We start from the raw sequence: 18,392 nt of genomic DNA on the forward strand, positions 1-18,392 counted from the left end.
TTCCTTGTTAACAAATCAATAATTCATTTATAAAATAACTATTTTAATAATTACATTATTTTTGTGTAGTATATAACATTGTAAGCAATGATGCCTATATTAATGTAATATGTACTCTATCAATTTGATTTTGATTTATAAATATATGTTTATAAATATAAATTCAAATTTATATTTAATCCTGAAGGTCCTGGGAATTCATTACTATATGTTTACCAGAGAAATAATGTAACCCAATTATATTTTAGTAAGTTACTCTGTGAACAATGAAAAAAATATGTTGAAGAAAAGCAAAATATTGAACTTGGAAAATAAACAATAACAGACAGGAAAATAAACAATAACAGACATCACTAATTGAGATTATTTGTTAACAGGTATCAAAAATTAACAACTTAGACAAGTTAGGACATTCCCACAAGGTCAGACTGATTCTTCATCCTCTGTAGTTCTGTATTTACTCCCTAGTTACACTTTTTCCCTTCCAGATTCACTCTTCACCCCTTTCCATCAGACCATGTAGTTTAAGTTGCTGATACTTGTTACACTACATCAATAGATCTCTTTTCTCTTTGGCTTTCATTGGGACGACTAATGACAGGCACTAACAGGAGAACCAAAGGCATAAGGGGACTGAAGTCTGAGATATTTTTGACTTAGTTCCCTCCCATCTGGCCCACTCTGGGTTGCCAGTGGCTGCATTCCTCTATATAAAACCATATTTTGTACGCATGGTACACTCTTAACAGCTACCAGTGTCCCCTGAGTTTTGGAAATTCTTGCTTCTCCCTGTTTCCTCATGAGATGATGTGGTCACAAATTTCTTGATTTCCATTAATCTGTCCAAGCCTTTGTAATTGGTTATTTTATTAAAATTTTATCATGTATCCTTCTTTATTGCACTGATCCATTATCTCTGGATGCCGACTAATAAAAATAACTATATGGCAGTAATTTAGTGTTCAGAATAACTGACTGCAGCAATATAGAGTAAACAAGATGTAATAAAAAATAAATCATGATAAACCAGTCATTTACTTTAAAAATGCATCTCTAGTTACTCTGTTTGGCTTTTACATTTTATCCTTGCATTGTTTTATTTAATACACAAATTTTGTGAAATACCAAACAAGGGATTGAGGCCATAACAATGTAATAAAACTTATAGATATCTTGCTTTAATGAGATTATAATCTGGTTGGGGGAAGCCCATCTCTTATGAAATGACACTTAGAATAAAACCTAAAAGATGAATAAGAGCAGGCCATTCTAAGAGTTCTAGGCAACAACGTGTAAAATGGCCCTAGAAGGATGAATATACTTAAAGGGATATAAAAGAAATACATCTTGGGGCAGAAAATAGCACTTCACAAGACTTAGAAATTTAGTAGTAACCAGGACATAAAGAATCTTGAATACAATGCTAAGAAACTGTTGTTTTTTGTTTTTTTACTATTTGTAATGGGAAAACTTCAGAGCACTTTTGTTACTGAACAACAAAGGGGGCCAAAGGGGACCAAAGCAATGTACTATTACCTCAAAGGAACCCCCCAGGTTTGTTATGTCCACCATCAGAGGAAAGAGGTCTCTCAATGCCAGAGATTCATGAAAAGGAAAGGAAATGTTTATTTAATGCTATACAAACTTAAAGTAGTGACCTAATGTCTTCATCAAAATCCCAAAGTCCCTTAAAACACTCACAAACACACACATTCCTTCCTAACCCACTTTGCCCAGTCTGGGGTACCATATCTCAGGAAAAGAAATAGATGTCCATGGCTCAGGCAGCCCCCAGTTCTTCCCAGTAACCCGTCTTGGCTGGTAGGCCTCCCTCGGCTCCCAGCACCATCAGCTATGTCGCCAAGATCTCTGCTAAAGCTGAGTGGTGGTTCTGGCTTCTAAAGCTATGGGTGTCCCCACTCTGGCAAAACCTCATGGTTCTCCCTCCAATGGCTACTGCATCTCAGTTTAAATCCCCACACCAATCTTCCTCTGCAGCACCATTTCGGAATCCTCCTATAATCAGTTACACCTGCCAGCATTCCCATATCCTTCCAGCTTTACTGGACTGCCATCGTGGGTCTGGGCAGGTGTGGCCCATGTCATGGAGCCAATCATCTCCAAGCTCCCACACAGGCGCTGTAACTTGGGGGACCTGCCTCCCAGGTATATCTTGGGGGGAAGTTATTTCCATTCCCCTGGCTCACAGCATGGCCACAGCTATTTAATATGTCTATGTAACCAGTTAAAAGTTATAGATATGTTAAATGACCATATCAGAAGTTAGCTGCAAGGCTGTTGCTATGCAAAACAGCTCTCTATGGCTCTGTTCCATGTGTCCCTTCCCCCAACCCACACCTGTGGAGAGGGGCACGAGGACATCCTAATATTTCCTGAACACCTTGAGTTCTGGACCCCATTTCAAATCCCTATTTGGGGCACCCCTCTTGGCTATACCCTGTTACACTTTGAGTGGAGTGATGTGATCATATTTACATTTTAGATTTCTCTGACAACTGTATTAGAAGTGAATTAGAGAAAACAGTGAACAGACGCTGAAGGAAACAAAAGAGGTGAAAACCAGAGCATTCATGCAGGGGAAATATTCAAACATCAAGACAGGTGGTTAAAGATTGTCATAAAGATAATCACTTACTTCAACACAACTATAGATTGGCCATTTTATTGAAAATTTCTTTCTTGTTTCTTGTTCCTTATTTTAACTGACTTCTTTTTTTTCTTATTTTTCTATTCTAGTCAATAAAAATATTCTTAATATTTTGTGAGAAACGGAGGAATATCTCTCTTCTACTGAGAAAACAATTAATGAATGCACATGCAGTAAAAGTTCTTCACTCAGGTGTTGAAGATTCTTTACCAAAATTCATACATAGACTAATTAGAATACCTGAACCACAAGGAAATAGTTAGATAAGTGGAATCAGGCTTATATGACTGTTTTAATACTCATATCATAAAAATAATTTGGATTACTTAGGGAGGTGAGCAGATAAATGAGTTAAAATGTAAAATATGGGTAAGAACTTGAGAAATATTAATGAATCTATGTTGATGTATGGTTTGCCTAGTTAGTCTTATGCACCTTATTTTCTTAGGTTTCTATGTTTATGCTTATTTGTTGCTTTGTCTTTTTTAGGAGGGAAGTTGGGCAGAAAGAAAGGTATTGCTTTAAAGTTATTTTCATAGGAATAAAAATATTCAAATTCTGATCCAATATAAGGTTGTAACACCCTTAATATCTTAATATAGAAATGCTTAAATCTAAAATCCTATTTTACAAGACCAGCACATGCTTAAAGCCCACAATTATATAAATGATTCTGGATTTCTTCCTTTTATCTATTACCAACACTGAAAGACTCAGAACTTTCAGCCTTAATATAGAAAGAATAGACTTTGTTCCCATAGTATACGCCCCAGGGTCTTAACCCTAGGGCAAAAATAAATAAATAAATAAATAAATAAATAAATAACAGATTAGTTTCTATTAAGAATGGAAGGATGAAAAGAATTTCCCTTTTAGTGAGAGGTAATTTGAAAGAAAGAAGGAAAAGAGGAAAGAAAAGAAAGAAAGAAAGAAAGAAAGAAAGAAAGAAAGAAAGAAAGAAAGAAAGAAAGCAAGGAAAGAAGGAAGAAATAAACAGAAAGCAGAAAGAAAAAAGAAAAAAAAAGAAAAAAAAAAGAAAAGAAAGAGAAAGAAAAGAAAAAGAGAGGACAAAGGAGGAAGGAGTGAAGGACGCGCCGGCTGTCAGGATTTCTTTCTGGTTTAGTTGGGAGGGGAGGGAGGGAGGAAGGAAGGAAGGAAAAAGAGAAGAGAGGAGGGGAGGGGAGAAGGCAAGGGAGAGGACAAACATGCATGGCAGTGACCTCTGCTCTTCGGTCTTCAGTGCAAAGTGATGAAGGTGTGTTAGGGTTAAGAAAAACACCAAGTGCAGGGGCTTTTGCTTGAATTCACTTTTATATTTGATACTCTTGAAAGACATCAGGTGACAAGCTCCCCAAACAGACCTGAATGGTGGGACGTCAAAGTCAAAGTAAAAATAGTTGGTTTAAAAATAAAAAGTTGGTATATCATGTTACACCTAGGATGTTCTGAGTTTTTCAGTTTCCTTAGTTCCCACGGGTCATGAGAAAGACAAGGGAGTTTCTGATTGTCTCTGTGGGGGTTATGATATTTAGCTGAGGATATTTAACCAGATAACTTGTTGGAAGGGAATTTTCACTATAATATACAAAGTGGTGGTCTATGGAGGGAAAAGCAGGGCAGACAGCCAGAGCTTGTAACAGTGGGAAATTATAGCCCACCCACATCATTCTTTTGACATTGCTTCTGTAAATGTTGATTCTGACTAATATGTAACTTGTAGACAAACAGCATATTTGTATAAGTATTCTAGGAACTAAATTCAAAAGATACAGACTCCAAACTTCAGTCATTCCAGCTCTGGGAGATTTGCTGACTTTGAACTGTGGATCCAGGATGACACACACCAGATCATTGCTTGACCAATTTTGACGTCCTTATCAGGATGAACTGTGCTAGTCTGCATGTAGAAAACTTTTTATACCCCTCTTCTTTATCTCTTTGTTCTGCTTTCCTTCTCCCTCCTTATAAAAACCTCTGCCTGCACTGAGATGTTAACATGGGCTTTGGGATGAGAGTACCCCACCTTCTTTGGTTGCTGGCACTTGAATAAATCTCTCTTTCCTTCTCACCAGCACCTTTCTCATGAATTTGGCTTTTGTTGTGGCAGGCAGCCAAACATGGGCTCAGTTACAGGCTGGGTGTTCCATGACTTTAAGTTATAACTTAAAGAAGTCCAAAGCACCAATTGCAGAAACTGAAGCATTAAACAGAGAGAGATCTCAGACCATGAATTCCTTCTACTTCAACTGTCAGGAGCTAATTTTTCCCTAATTCTCAAGGGGGAAAAAACTAGTTCAATAGATAATAGGACTGAAGGCAGCTCAAGAATATCAAGTACAAATCAAAGGTGATTTATTTCTCTCAACAAATAGGAGCACACACTTGGAGAAGAGGAAGAAAAGGGAGAGGTTCTTCTAAAGACTGGATAGTCATCTAAACAAGAAAGAGTTACTTAAGACTGCTCAAATTGTTTGGATAAATTAAAATTACTGCAACCAAAAAATGTATTTCTCCTACTGAAATAAAAAGAGTATTTTTTTGGAAAATGAAGAAATAATATTTTTAGTTGAATGTATTGCAGTGCAGTGACACTGGTTAATAAAATTATACAGGTATCAGGTGCACAACTCACAACATATCATCTGTACACTGTATTGTATGTTCACCACCCTATCAAGTCTCCTTCTATCATCATTTATTCATGCTATACAGTTGTGGCAATAGTATTGTTACCAAAGAGCCAGGGGGGTCCTGTTGCCCACCACCACCCTCTAGGCAAAATTCCAGGGCTACAAGTTTGGTGATTAAGGAAAGGAGTCTTTATTCAAAAGCTACTCAGTTTTAGAATAACAACTTTCCATATGCATTAGTCACTTAAGGCTATCAATTAAGGCTAAAATCTTTAACTCTTTAGTCACATCTTTAATCACTTAGACGTATGAAGTAAGGCCAAATTCTATAACACCTGAGTTTTCCTAGGATTCCACCTGTAAGTTTTTAATTGTCTTAGTTCTATAGGGTTAGTTTACGAACTAAAACAACATAAGATACAAAACCTACACAATTTTGGAAAAATGGCAAGCTTCTGCCTCAGAGTTCATCACTTCTAGAATACCCAAAGAAAAATAATTTTTTATTGGCCTGCCACCCTGTGCCAGGCCAGTCTGATCCTAGGCTGCATTTGGAGTTTCTCCTTCCATCCAAAATCCATCCAAAATACTGTCCATGGGGAAATGCAGGCAGCTGCTGCGCAATCATCCAGGCATTCTTGAGAAAGAAGAGACTGAGAATCTGTTTCTGCCCTTTTTTAATTTTAAATCTTCTGACCCATAATTCCATGTACTTTGGAGGCATTCAGCTTCTCAGTCAATCCTCTCCTAGACTGTTTACCATTGCTTGGACAACCTCCTCCTACTTCCCCTCCCTACTTCTCCCCAGTGATGTGATCAGATCTCTGTATCAGTAAGGCTGTGTCTGTGAACCTATTTGCAAACAAAAAGAGGAATTCCACAAGAAAGAAATTAACAGGGTAATCTGATCATGGATACTTAACTGAATAGTTTATGTGGGTAGTTGTGCCCTCCGCATATAAGTTTATTGGTAAAAAGTTTATCTTTGCCTTAAGCAAGCCCTATCCATTTGTTTTGTTCGTCTAGGTTAAAACACCTTTGAAATAAGTTTAACCACCCTCAAGAGAGCATATAATCCTGTTAACTATCCTGTAATCCAGTCTCAGCCTTGCTTTCTCCTACTTCACGTAATCTTCCTCCTGTTCTCTCCTTAATTTCAAATGAATAAAAGACACTTCAAAACTATCATTCTCTGTGGCACTTAGGACCTTGCCATCAGTCTGGCACAAATAAATTCTTATAAAAACATTCTACAGTTTCAGAAATTTCTTACATTGATATATTTAAACATTTTTACAACATATTAATTTATATTTTGTTGTTGTTGATTAGTAGACAGTACTAATGGTGGAAGAATTCAGAGGAGAAATATATATATGGTTAGAACAAGAAATTTGACAAAATGTAATAAAATATTTACCTAAGTCTGATCCATTCGTACACCAACTTTGTACCCTGGAAATATGGCATTTATCTTATGATGATGGCTTTATGATGCAATAATTATAAAAATAGAATTAAAGAATAATTAGAGGAAGGAAAATACATTGTTTAATTAGCTCTATATTGGTAAAAAAACTGGGAAAATACTTGGGTGAAGTTTGTACAACATGACACAATATTGTTTAATAATGAAATTTAAATTATACAGAAAATAATTTAAAATGTGTTCATGATAAGGGTACTTGATTAAGTCATGTACCTTTGGTTTTTATTGCTTTTGTTGTTTTGACTTAGTCTTCCACTTCACTTGGTTGAAGTCAGCACACAGTTCATGTAAACTGCATATGTATTATGTCTCTCTTGATTTTTCTAGTATACCATTGTCTATAAATAAACATGAATTAAGAATAGTGGAAGATCATTTTCTTTCCTTGTTAATAAAACACATAACCTGTTACTTATATGTTCCCATGGTCCCCTTAATTTCACCCAGAAAGGGTGTCTGCTAGCAGTGATTTAGTTGAGATACTTCCTAATCTTCACAAAATTTCACTTCATATATGACTCTAAAATGTAAACCTCTTGTAAACACATTACATAGACATTGCATGTTATACCACTTACATATGTGATGCGTTTGTGTTGTAACATGTTCTAAACATGACTTACTAAAACATAATTGGCTATAGAAAAACATAATATATTGTTATGTTCTCATTTCATAATGCCCGCTTAATCTACATTACATCTTCCATTGTTTTGATAGAGCCCTCTAAGTAGAAGAAAGTACCCACCTCTATTTTTTCATTGCACCTCAATTATATGTTTATCATACTGCAAATTTGACAGGCTATGTTGATTAAATTGTTGACATGTTTTCTTTTCCACTAAACTATAAATGGGCTGTTTTAAGAGCACAGATAATATCTTTAGAATTTTTATTGTCAATATTTAGTAAAGTGATTATATACTCAATAAATAACCACTGAAATTAATAAGTGAATGGATCAATTTATTTTTATTTTAATAAGAAATATGCATCTAGTGTTCTAAATCACTGGCTTATGTGACTTTTACAAGCCCAACCCCTTTGTAAGTTACAGCAGCTTCTTTTCTTTGACTTTTCTAATTAAATATTAATAATTCAATTTAGAACTCCTATTTCATAACTCTGTCCGTAGTGCATAATATTATGGTTGCAAAGACACCATGCTTGCCCTTAGTGTTCACAATCTCATTTATGTGCCAAAGAAACATGTATTATATCTACAAGGACACACTGAATCAAAATAATTTAATTCCTGCTGAAGGTCCTTTATTCTATATTCTCCAGGATGCAGCCAATTGATTTATGTTTCCTCTTTTGGAATTGTATGAAATTCTATTTTCAGTTTTCTGGCACCAGTCTGTAGTAATTCTTTGATTCTCTATTTCCATGAAATATACAGGATGAAAAAGGCACTAAAGGTTAAGACGTTTCAGTTTTGTTATCACAGAAATAACCTTTAGGACCTCAAAACTATTTTCAAATAAAGGAAGGGAAATCCTACCAATAGCATATATGCAAATATGTTTTCTCATGTCATTCTAAGGAGCAACAGAAATATATGCATCCAGCACATATGTATTCCTTTTCTTCTTTATTTCCTTGGAGGATGAGGTGGAATTCAGCCTGTCAGTGACATCTGTGATCTGATTATAATGAAATCTGTATGCAGTGCAACTGGAACATCTACAGTTTTTTCAATAGCAATTATAAAATTAAATATTTACTATTTTTAGGGTTCCTACTGTAGGGCCACATTAAAAATTGCTGCTTTACTTGACTCTTGAATCATTTATTTATGATGTAAATACCATCCACTCACTACATTGTGGCCATGTGTATCTTTGTAAGTTCTGTTCTGTTCATGTCATTCTTTATTTCAAAATTCTGTCATTCCGGCTCTCTAAAACAGAATAATTCCTTTAACCTGTTATGTAAGACATTTTACAATCCCCTTCCTATTGTAATTTTGTTTTTCTCTTTCTACACAACAGTTCTCAACTTTAGCCTGGCTGGTCTGCTATTTACACCCCAAGCATTTCATATCCCTGCTCTCATATACTTAACAATATTTTATCTTCATATTTTAAACCCTCCCATGCTTCTCTTTTTATTCAAGTTCTTTTGAAGGTCCATTATCATTTTTTACCTCCTCCATGAACATTTCATTAACCATTCTTAACTTCTTTTTTTTTTAAGATTTTATTTATTTATTTTTAGAGAGGGAAGGGAGGGAGAAAGAGAGAGAGAAACATCAACGTGTGGTTGCTGGGGGACGTGGCCTGAAACCCAAGCATGTGCCCTGACTGGGAATCAAACCTGCGATGCCTGGTTCACAGCCCGCACTCAATCCACTGAGCCATGCCAGCCAGGGCTAACTTCTGTTCCCTATTCTTATATATGACTTTGTAGCTATTGTGTTTTTTTTTTTTTTGCTTCAATTGGCATATGTTTTAATACATGTGTTAGTCATGAATTACTTTGCATGTTGAAACTGCCCTTCCCTATATACAGCTGCCCACCAGATAGTAAACATTATCATGTTTCTAAGGCAAATGACAAAGATTAGTGCCGCTTTCCAAGGTTTGAGTATATCCTTTAAAGTAATGGTAATGAGTATCAGCTATCTGCGTATACTCAGGACAAATTACAGTAATGGATGTAGTTTTTCTTAAAAACAAAAAAAAAAATCTTTATAAAACGTTTTTCAGAAAATTGTAATGACCTAGGAACAATACCACATGTTTATGTAAAATCTGAAAGAAAATATTCTAGAGTGTAATCAGCTATTTTATGTAAAACATTTCATTCACTTGAAGAAAAATATGTGTTGTAACATGTATATTTTTCCATGTTTGTTTTAGCTTTTCTGCCAAATTTGTACTCTTTGGCATGTGTTTTAGTAAAATTTTAACAAAATGAAATAGCTATTGCAATGTGTTTGGAAGTTTTATTATTTCTAGTCTGTAAAAATGTTCTGATATTTTATTTAGAGGTTGTGGTTCCGTCTGTTCACATTTTTATTTCCTTGGTCAATAAACTCTGAATTTGGCATTCTGAGTATAAGAATTATAAAAGATCAAATCTGAGACTATATGATATTTTAATTTCATTAAAGGAAAGATAATATGCATGTGAAATAGTTTGAAAATTAACTGGCACTCATAAACATTCAAATACAAGTTCTAATTACTTCAGAAAGTCCAGGTAAAGCCAAGACCTAGAAGAACATTTTAGTAAGTAAAGAAAAATCACTATTCAAAGCCATGAACAGCCAAAAATGCTTTACCAGATGCTCTGAGTGTTAAATGATAACACAAAGTTACCCCTTACCCAGTGAATCACCTTTGGGTAAATGAAGGCTGCCTGTCTGAGGTTTCATTACTTCCTCCTTTTGTTCTGGGGCAGCCGGGAGCCACTAACTGAGTGCAAGGGTATAAAAAAGTTCTCCCCCCTTTATTCAAGGTGGTACTAACTCTATGGAGTAAATTATGCTTCAGTATTTCTCTGTGTCATCAACCTGAATTTAGTCGCTAACTAAAAGAGCATTCTTGCTTTGCTAATTTTTCTGCGTCTGCTCTGCTTCCTTACCCCACTTTGAAGAACACTTCCCATTATAGCACTTGACCATGAATCCTCATCTCAGACTCTGCTTCTAGGGAAACTTACTGAGACATCTTCACAACAAATTTAAAAAGAAACAGCTATCCTTGTCTTGTAGTAAGCCCATCAAGGTTTCTATACTGATGATGATCCAGAATGGTATCAGACTGTAAGAATTACTTAGATTTTGAATAGATGGTCCATAAAGCACTTTCCCTGAGACTTTTTATAGCATCTGAATACAAAAGGAAAAGGCAAGTTCTTAAGCTTATTAGTTTTGGTTAATTTTTAGCATTTAAAACTTATTGAGGAGCATTATGATGTTCAATATATATTGAACTATCAGTCCCCTTGAAGTAAGCCTTCTTCAAATTCTTTGAATTTTCATTGTATAACTGTGTCAGGTTTTTTTTATTTTTAATGGGATATTTGGAAGTAAAGAGTGTTATTAATATTATTAATCATAAAATGTTATATCAAAATATTCCTTTAAAGGCAAACAAAATAGGTTTGAAAATAGAGAAACATAGAATTAAAACTAAGAAAAGAAAATGTAATCACAGCTGCAACTGACACCAAAATCATCATGATAATATTCCTGCATGGAAACAAAAAGTCCTTTATCTCAACAAAATGTTTGCTTTGTTCTTCTTTGTCCTAAAACAGTCTTTGAAAACTAACCAAATTTCTATTACCAACTTGGACTTCCATTCCTGAAGGAAACAAAATAATGAGAATTTTACTCACATGAGAACTACTAAAAGGCTTTATAAATGTCTGTCTGGATTTATATTATGCATCACATTTTATATCCTCTAGAGAAACTTACTTTTTGACATATAATGAAATCAAAGACATTTAAAAATATATCTATATTATATATTGCCAAAATTAAGCAATAGCTCCAGAAAATAATATTTTTTACATTAAATAATGGTAAATTAAATAGCATAATATTCCTTTCCTTTGCCAACTAATTAAGGCATTTATTAAACTTGTATAATTTTAAGGTAACAAGGAAAATCTAATGGTGTTCTATTGGATTTTTTTCCATTAAGTTAACATTATAGATTTTTAATGAATGTCTTAATTAGATGCTATTATTAACAGGGTTGATAATAGTATCAACACAAATGAAAATCAGTCTGAATGCATGTAGTATGCCTCATTAGCACTTACTGCAAGACACTGACCAAAAATTATTTTAATTAAAAATATGTATAATCCTCCTATGTATAACAGTACATTTAACAATGTGCATGAATTCAGAAATGCACTATTAAATCAACATAGAAATAGCATTTGAACTTAAATTTTATAAATTTGCACTCTTTGATCCCTATTTTTCTTGTATTTGCCAATTTTCCCATCTTATTACCTCATTTTGTTTCATCTACAATAGCTAAGTTTATACCCTGCTTTTGCAATAACTCTTATTTTGCCTTAAATTTGCTGCAAGTAATGTTTTTCACTTGCTTTTTTTCTCTTTTAGTCCTTAACATTCTTCTGTCTAGCTTTTGTCTAATCATTCCAACAACTATTCTCAATAAGGTCCCCTCTGATCTTTGTATTTGCACCAGAATCAGCAGACCCTTTCTTTCTCTTCTTACATGACCTCTCTGTAGCCACTTACTCAAGCCTTAATATATAAAATTATTTTTTCCTTCTGTCCATTTCTACTACTACTACTTTGTTAAAGTCACATCATTTTTGCATCAATTTAAATAATTAATCTTCTTGCTTTTTCCAAGGACTACCACACTGCTATTAATAGTGATAGTTGTAGAAAATGGGTATTTATAAGACAAGTCTAATTGAGTTATTACTCTGCATAAATAATGAGTGTTTACTTCTCTTTATTACTATGCCACATCCTTCAAAACTCAATTCAGGTACCACTTCTCCTGGAAAGCCATTTACAAACTATCAGCCTATCATTTATACTATTTTTCCACCTGTTATACCACTCAGGACATAGTTGTGCCAAAAGATTATCAAAATATGAGATAGTCACTGAATTACCTTTCTTTTGCTTCAGTAAAACCTCATTTCTATAGTGCTAGAACATGGATTTTAAGATCTTTCATTTCCCCAAAGATTTCAGTTTCCCAGAGATGTCCTTATCCTAACCCCCGAAATTTGTGAATACATATCTTAAATAACAAATGGCAATTACATTTACAAACAGTGTAAGGTTTCTTATTAGCTGACTTTAAAATAGGAAGGTTAGATAGGATGAACCTAATGTAACCACAGGAGTTTCTAAAGCAGAAGAAGGATATCAAAGTGTGGGTCATATTGATAGGCCCTGAAAAGTACTTATTCCATTCTCCTTTTCTGACTTTGAAATTGGAGGAAGAGTACCACATCTGAGAAATATGGTACTCTTTAGAATATGGGCATGGGCAAATGGAAGTAAACAACATTATAAGAGACTAAAACTCTAAAACTCTAAGAAAAAAATTTTTTTGACAGAGGAACTAGAAAATGGTTTTAGGAAGTATAGGATAAATCCCAAAGTTAATGGAATGGCGTTCCTTAATTTTGTGTATAAATTGATGTCAATCCTGGACTTGGTAGTCCAGCTGCATACATGTGTAAAAGGCATAAAAAAGTATAATAAAGTCATTTGGAACTGAAATATCTTATTTCCCAGTGTCTGAGTCCCAGACTAACTTCTGTTATTGGTTGATTCAAACATTTGGCAAAGGACAGTGGAACTACCACTCACAGAAGTCACGATAAGACTTTCAGTCTTACCCTAAACAAGATGATTGACTACGGTTTTAGTCTGACATAGTGAGCTATCACATATTGGGCAGCTTAAGGAACAGAAATATATTTTCACACACTTCTGGAGGCTAAAAGTCCAAGATAAAAAAATAAGCAGGGTTGGTTCTGGTGAAGTCTCTTCCTGGCTTTCAGACAACCATCTTCCTGCTGTGTGTTCCTATGGTCTCCCCTCTGTTCTTGTGGGAAAAGAGACATTGTAGTATTTCTTCCTTTAGTTATAAGGACTCCAGTCCTATTAGACTAGGTCATACTTTTATTAGCTAACTTAGCTTTAAGTATCTTCTTAAAGGTCCTACCTCCAGATAGTGTCATGTCAGGGGTTAAGACTTTAACATGTGAATTTTTGAGAGACACAATCCAGTCCACAACAGCTAATAAAACCAGGAAAAACAAAAACATCTTCAGTTGGTTTATAAAAGGACTCAGGTAATCAAGAAATAATACTGAAAATTTCTAGGATAGAATCAAAAATTTTTGACAAATGAAAATATGAGATATTCTGGGTAATACTTAAGAGAAAGATCAATCAAAAGTCACTAAAGCTTAGATTATATCAGTTATCTTTAACTTGAAGGACTTCCTTTAGCATTTATCTTGAAGCAGTTATGCTGGACCATCTGAGATAACCCAGACTGGAAATATTAGAAAAAAAACTTTAATTAAACTATCATAACTGTCGTTTGTAAGGCAAAACTGAACAAATTTAAAATGAATTGAAAGTGAAAAATTCCCAGTAAGAAACTTAGAAAAGAAAAGAAAGGAACAATGAACACTCAAACTGAGAATTACAATATGTAAATTTTTTTAAAAAATACAATTATGGGCTCAGTATCAGAACGGAGAAAACAGAAGAGTCAGTGAACAGGTGAAGTTTCCAATAGATTAATAGAAATACACAATTTTTTCCTGGATTAGATAGTGCCTATTTCCCACCCAACCACTTCTTCAAGTTTGTGTCCTTCCCAAAACCTTAGACTGTGCCCTTATTTGGAAATGGAGTTATAGATGTCATAGTTAAGATAAGTCATACTGGTCAGGTGGACCATTAATCCAGTGTGACTAGTAAACTTATAGGAAAAGGTGGCAGACATACTGAGAAAATAACATGTGATAACAAAGGCAGAGAGTAGAGTGATACAGCTGCAAATCAAGGAACCCAGGGGTTCCTGACTATCACCAGAAGCTATGGAAAAACAAGGAAGAATGCTACCTATTGTCTCAGAGGGAGCATGATCCTAATGACATCTTTATTTTAGAATCCTTGCCTCCAAAACCATGACAGAATAACTTTCTCTTATTGTTAAGCCACACAATTTATGGCATTTTGTTACAGAAGCCTAGGAAACTAACACAAATCTGAAGATCCACAACACATGTAGGACAATATCAAGAGGTCTAGTGTTTTTGTCATTGTAATTTTGAGAGAAATAGAAAGGAGAAGGTTATTGGCACATCAAATGTATTTGAAAAAATAAAATCTGAACATCTTGCAAGGTGTATGAAAAGTGTAAATTGAGCCTTGGCTGGCATAGCTCAGTGGATTGAGCGCGGGCTGGGAACCAAAGTGTCCCAGGTTCGATTCCCAGCCAGGGTACATGCCTGGGTTGCAGGCCATAACCCCCAGCAACCACACATTGATGTTTCTCTTTCTCTCTCTCTCTCTCCCTCCCTCCCTCCCTTCCCTCTCTAAAAATAAATAAATAAAATCTAAAAAAATACATTAAAAAAGTGTAAATTGAATGATTCAAGAAGCTCAGTAGCCTCCAGAGAAGATAAACTTCAAAAAAGTAAATAAATAAAGCAAAAATATAAAAACTGAGACAATAAAATAAAAATAGCATACTACACATAAAGGAGTAATGATTCAAATTATCATAGATTCTCCAACAGAAGTCATGGTGGCATAAGACAGTGGAATACTAGATGAAATGTCAACCCAGATTTTTATATCAAATGTAAATATTCTTTATGCAAAGCTAAATAAATAAAGATGAAGAAAAACTAAGATGTTTCACCACCAGCATAACTGCTCTAAAATAAGTACTAATGAAAGGTTTTTGGGTTGAAGGAAAAATGATTCCAAAGGAAAACATGAAACTTCAGGAATGAGAAAGCAACAGAAAGGGTAAATATCTAGATAAATATTACAGCCTATAATTGACCATTTAAGTTCTCTAAGTATGTATGACTAATGAAAGCAAAATAATATTGTGTAAGTGACTTTTTAATTTATGTAGATATCACAATATGACAAATAAAATAGGAGGGACCTATGTTATTGCCAGGTTCTATGTTTTCCTTGTAATTTCATAAGATTAACTCTAAGTTGACTAAAAAATACATGTGTGTATATACATATATTTTTTTCTCTTACAATGACAAATAGGAAATTAAAATAAGGTTATAGCCAAAAAGCCAATAAAGAGGTTAAAATGGAATAGTAAAACATAATTGTGTAATAAAAAGAATAAAAGGTTATCAAAAAGAGGAAAAATACAAAATAAAACAAATAAAGTGGAATTACTATCATATTCAAATTACATTAAATTGAAAGCTGTATACAAATCAAAACAGAGGCTGTCACATTGGATTTTTTAAATCATGCCCAACCATATGTTGCCTACAAAAACATGCCTTAACTATAATTACATAAATAGGTTAAACATAAATAATAGAAATGTAATTCCATGCAAGCAAGGATCAAAAGAAGGTGACTGATTACATTAATATCACAGTATACTTCAGAATAAAGAATATTACCAGGGCAAAATCAAAGAATTTTATATTAAAAGGGTCAATTTATCAAGAAAATGAGCAATCATAAGTGTATGTAGAACTAGCAGAGCTTCAAAATATGTGGAGGAAAAAAATTGTGTGTATAACTACAAAAAACACACATGCATTTTTGTGCTCTATTAGATAAGCTTATCTATCACGGAAGAAGCTGCAAAGTACAAAATGGAAATGCATCAAACTCACTTTAACTTATTGAAATGAAAAATCTGTTAATATACCTTATACGAATTTTAAAATCTAGGACAGATGTTGAAGTACCCAGAATACAAGACATTCCTGGGTGAATGGAGGTGTCATGTATGGGCACCCATCGCATGCCTTATACCTGTACCTTCAGTAACATGTTGCAGAATTTACCTAGTGGCTCATAATGAAAACCTATGGCTCACCTTTGACACGTTTTCCTTCACAAGCTTTATCTAATCTGTAACAAGTTATATTAGTTCTAACATCATAGTACAATGAAGATATCCAAGTGTTTTTCATCACTTCCACAACTCTTCTTGACCCAAGTCAGTATTGTTCCTTATTATTACTAATTCAGCCACAAAACTATTCCACTTACCTTCACTATTATAGTACTTGCTCTTTTTATTTTCTTCAGAACAGCCAGATTGATCTGTGTAAAACTTAAATTGGATTCAGTTATCCCTATGCTAAATACTCTTGTAGTTTCTCCAGTAAAATAAAAACTTCATGATGTCATCTACAAGCTATTGCATGACCTGGATCTCATCTTTTACTCTATTGGAAAGTCTTCCATAACTACTTTATGTAAAACAATATTCCTTTCCTCATCTAGTCACTCTCTCTCCTGTCCAGTACCATTTTTTTTCTATTTTTAAATAATATAATACATAGTGTACCCCATGTATATTATATATGCATATATACATGTTTATTAATCCATTATCTGTCTCCTCAGGATAATAGGATATGCATCTATATTGTGCATTTGTGTACCCTTCCCCACCTAACAGAATACCTTGACATAGATAAAAATAAATGAATATGTTTTGAATAAATTTATGAGTTATAATTGATCATTTACTATGTTCCAAGAATTGTGCTAAGATCCTAACACAAATAATCCTATTTAATTATCATGAGAATAATCTAAAGTAAATACTGTTAACTGGGTTTTATATTAAAAAACTTAGAATTTTTTTTTAGTATTTTCCTTAAGCTCAGATGGTGCACAACTGAAATAGGATTTAGACTCAAACTTTGTATTGTTCCTGCATTTCAACAACTGTACTACATGTATCTCAGCTATTAAAAATAGAATATTAGGAAACATACAGGCACATTCTTTTTAAAATATATGTATTTTTCTTAAGTTATTTGAAAATAGCATATATACTACAGTAGCCAATTGGTGAATTCATAGTTGTTATTGCTTAGGACAAGGATAAATTCATTTCAGTACAAAATCTGAGTCACCCATTTCAAAAGTAACATAACTAAATGTCCAGAGAAACACTCTCACTGTCAAACACTTAAAATTATTTCACAGGATATTTAAATTTTTTTAATAACTGAATGAACTGACTGAAGAGTAAGAAAAATCTTTGGAGCCCAGAAGTGATGGTAAACTAAATAAAGAATGATAGATGAATACCAGACATAGAGTATAGGGTGTCTACTGGTCTTTGGTAACGATAAGAGCTTGGGATTTCATCAAAGGCAGGGGGTTAACCTGAGATCCATGTTTAGTGGGAGGTATGTTTGGATGTCCCTCAATAAAGCTGGAATCATCTAAAAGTGACACTGTCAGTGGTAAACTAGGAACACATCTACTCTGAAGACGAAGCTGTTGGGAAACTTGCTTATTCGGTCTTTAGCTTTAAAATTAAAGAGACACTAAAAAAATTCTCTGAGAGCTCCCATCCACAAGTAAATCTCACACAGGAATTTACTCTACCTATGAGGCCTGAAAAATGAGAGCTGAAAAATGACCTTCAGTTTGTAATGTCCCTAGGAGTCTGATAGAAGCAAAGGCAAACCCTAACTGGAAAACACATTTAAAGTGTGTAACTTAAAGATTACTGACAGACAAAAATCAAAGGTCCATGATGTTTGAAAAGAAAGGAAGGAAAGAGGGGAAAAAAAGGCAGAAAGAAATGAGGGAGAGATGAAAGGAGGAAAATAACTATAATTTTAAAATATAAAATCATGTAATATGGGAATTATATCTACAATAATTACCCAAATAGAATTATAGTGACTCAAATAAGCTTGGAATACTGAAGAAAAAGTTTGGCTTCAAGAGGTGCAGAGTAAGAAGAAATAATATTTTAGAGGCACTAGCTAGTTGTAGAAGGATTAAATAGAAGGAATTAGAAAAAGGTAATAATCAATGAGATGAAGGTTAAGAGTTTCTCATAAAAAATAAGATAACTATTCTTAGGCT

Source organism: Phyllostomus discolor, chromosome 3 (assembly GCF_004126475.2).
Source record: "Phyllostomus discolor isolate MPI-MPIP mPhyDis1 chromosome 3, mPhyDis1.pri.v3, whole genome shotgun sequence".
Classification (NCBI taxonomy): Eukaryota; Metazoa; Chordata; class Mammalia; order Chiroptera; family Phyllostomidae; genus Phyllostomus; species Phyllostomus discolor.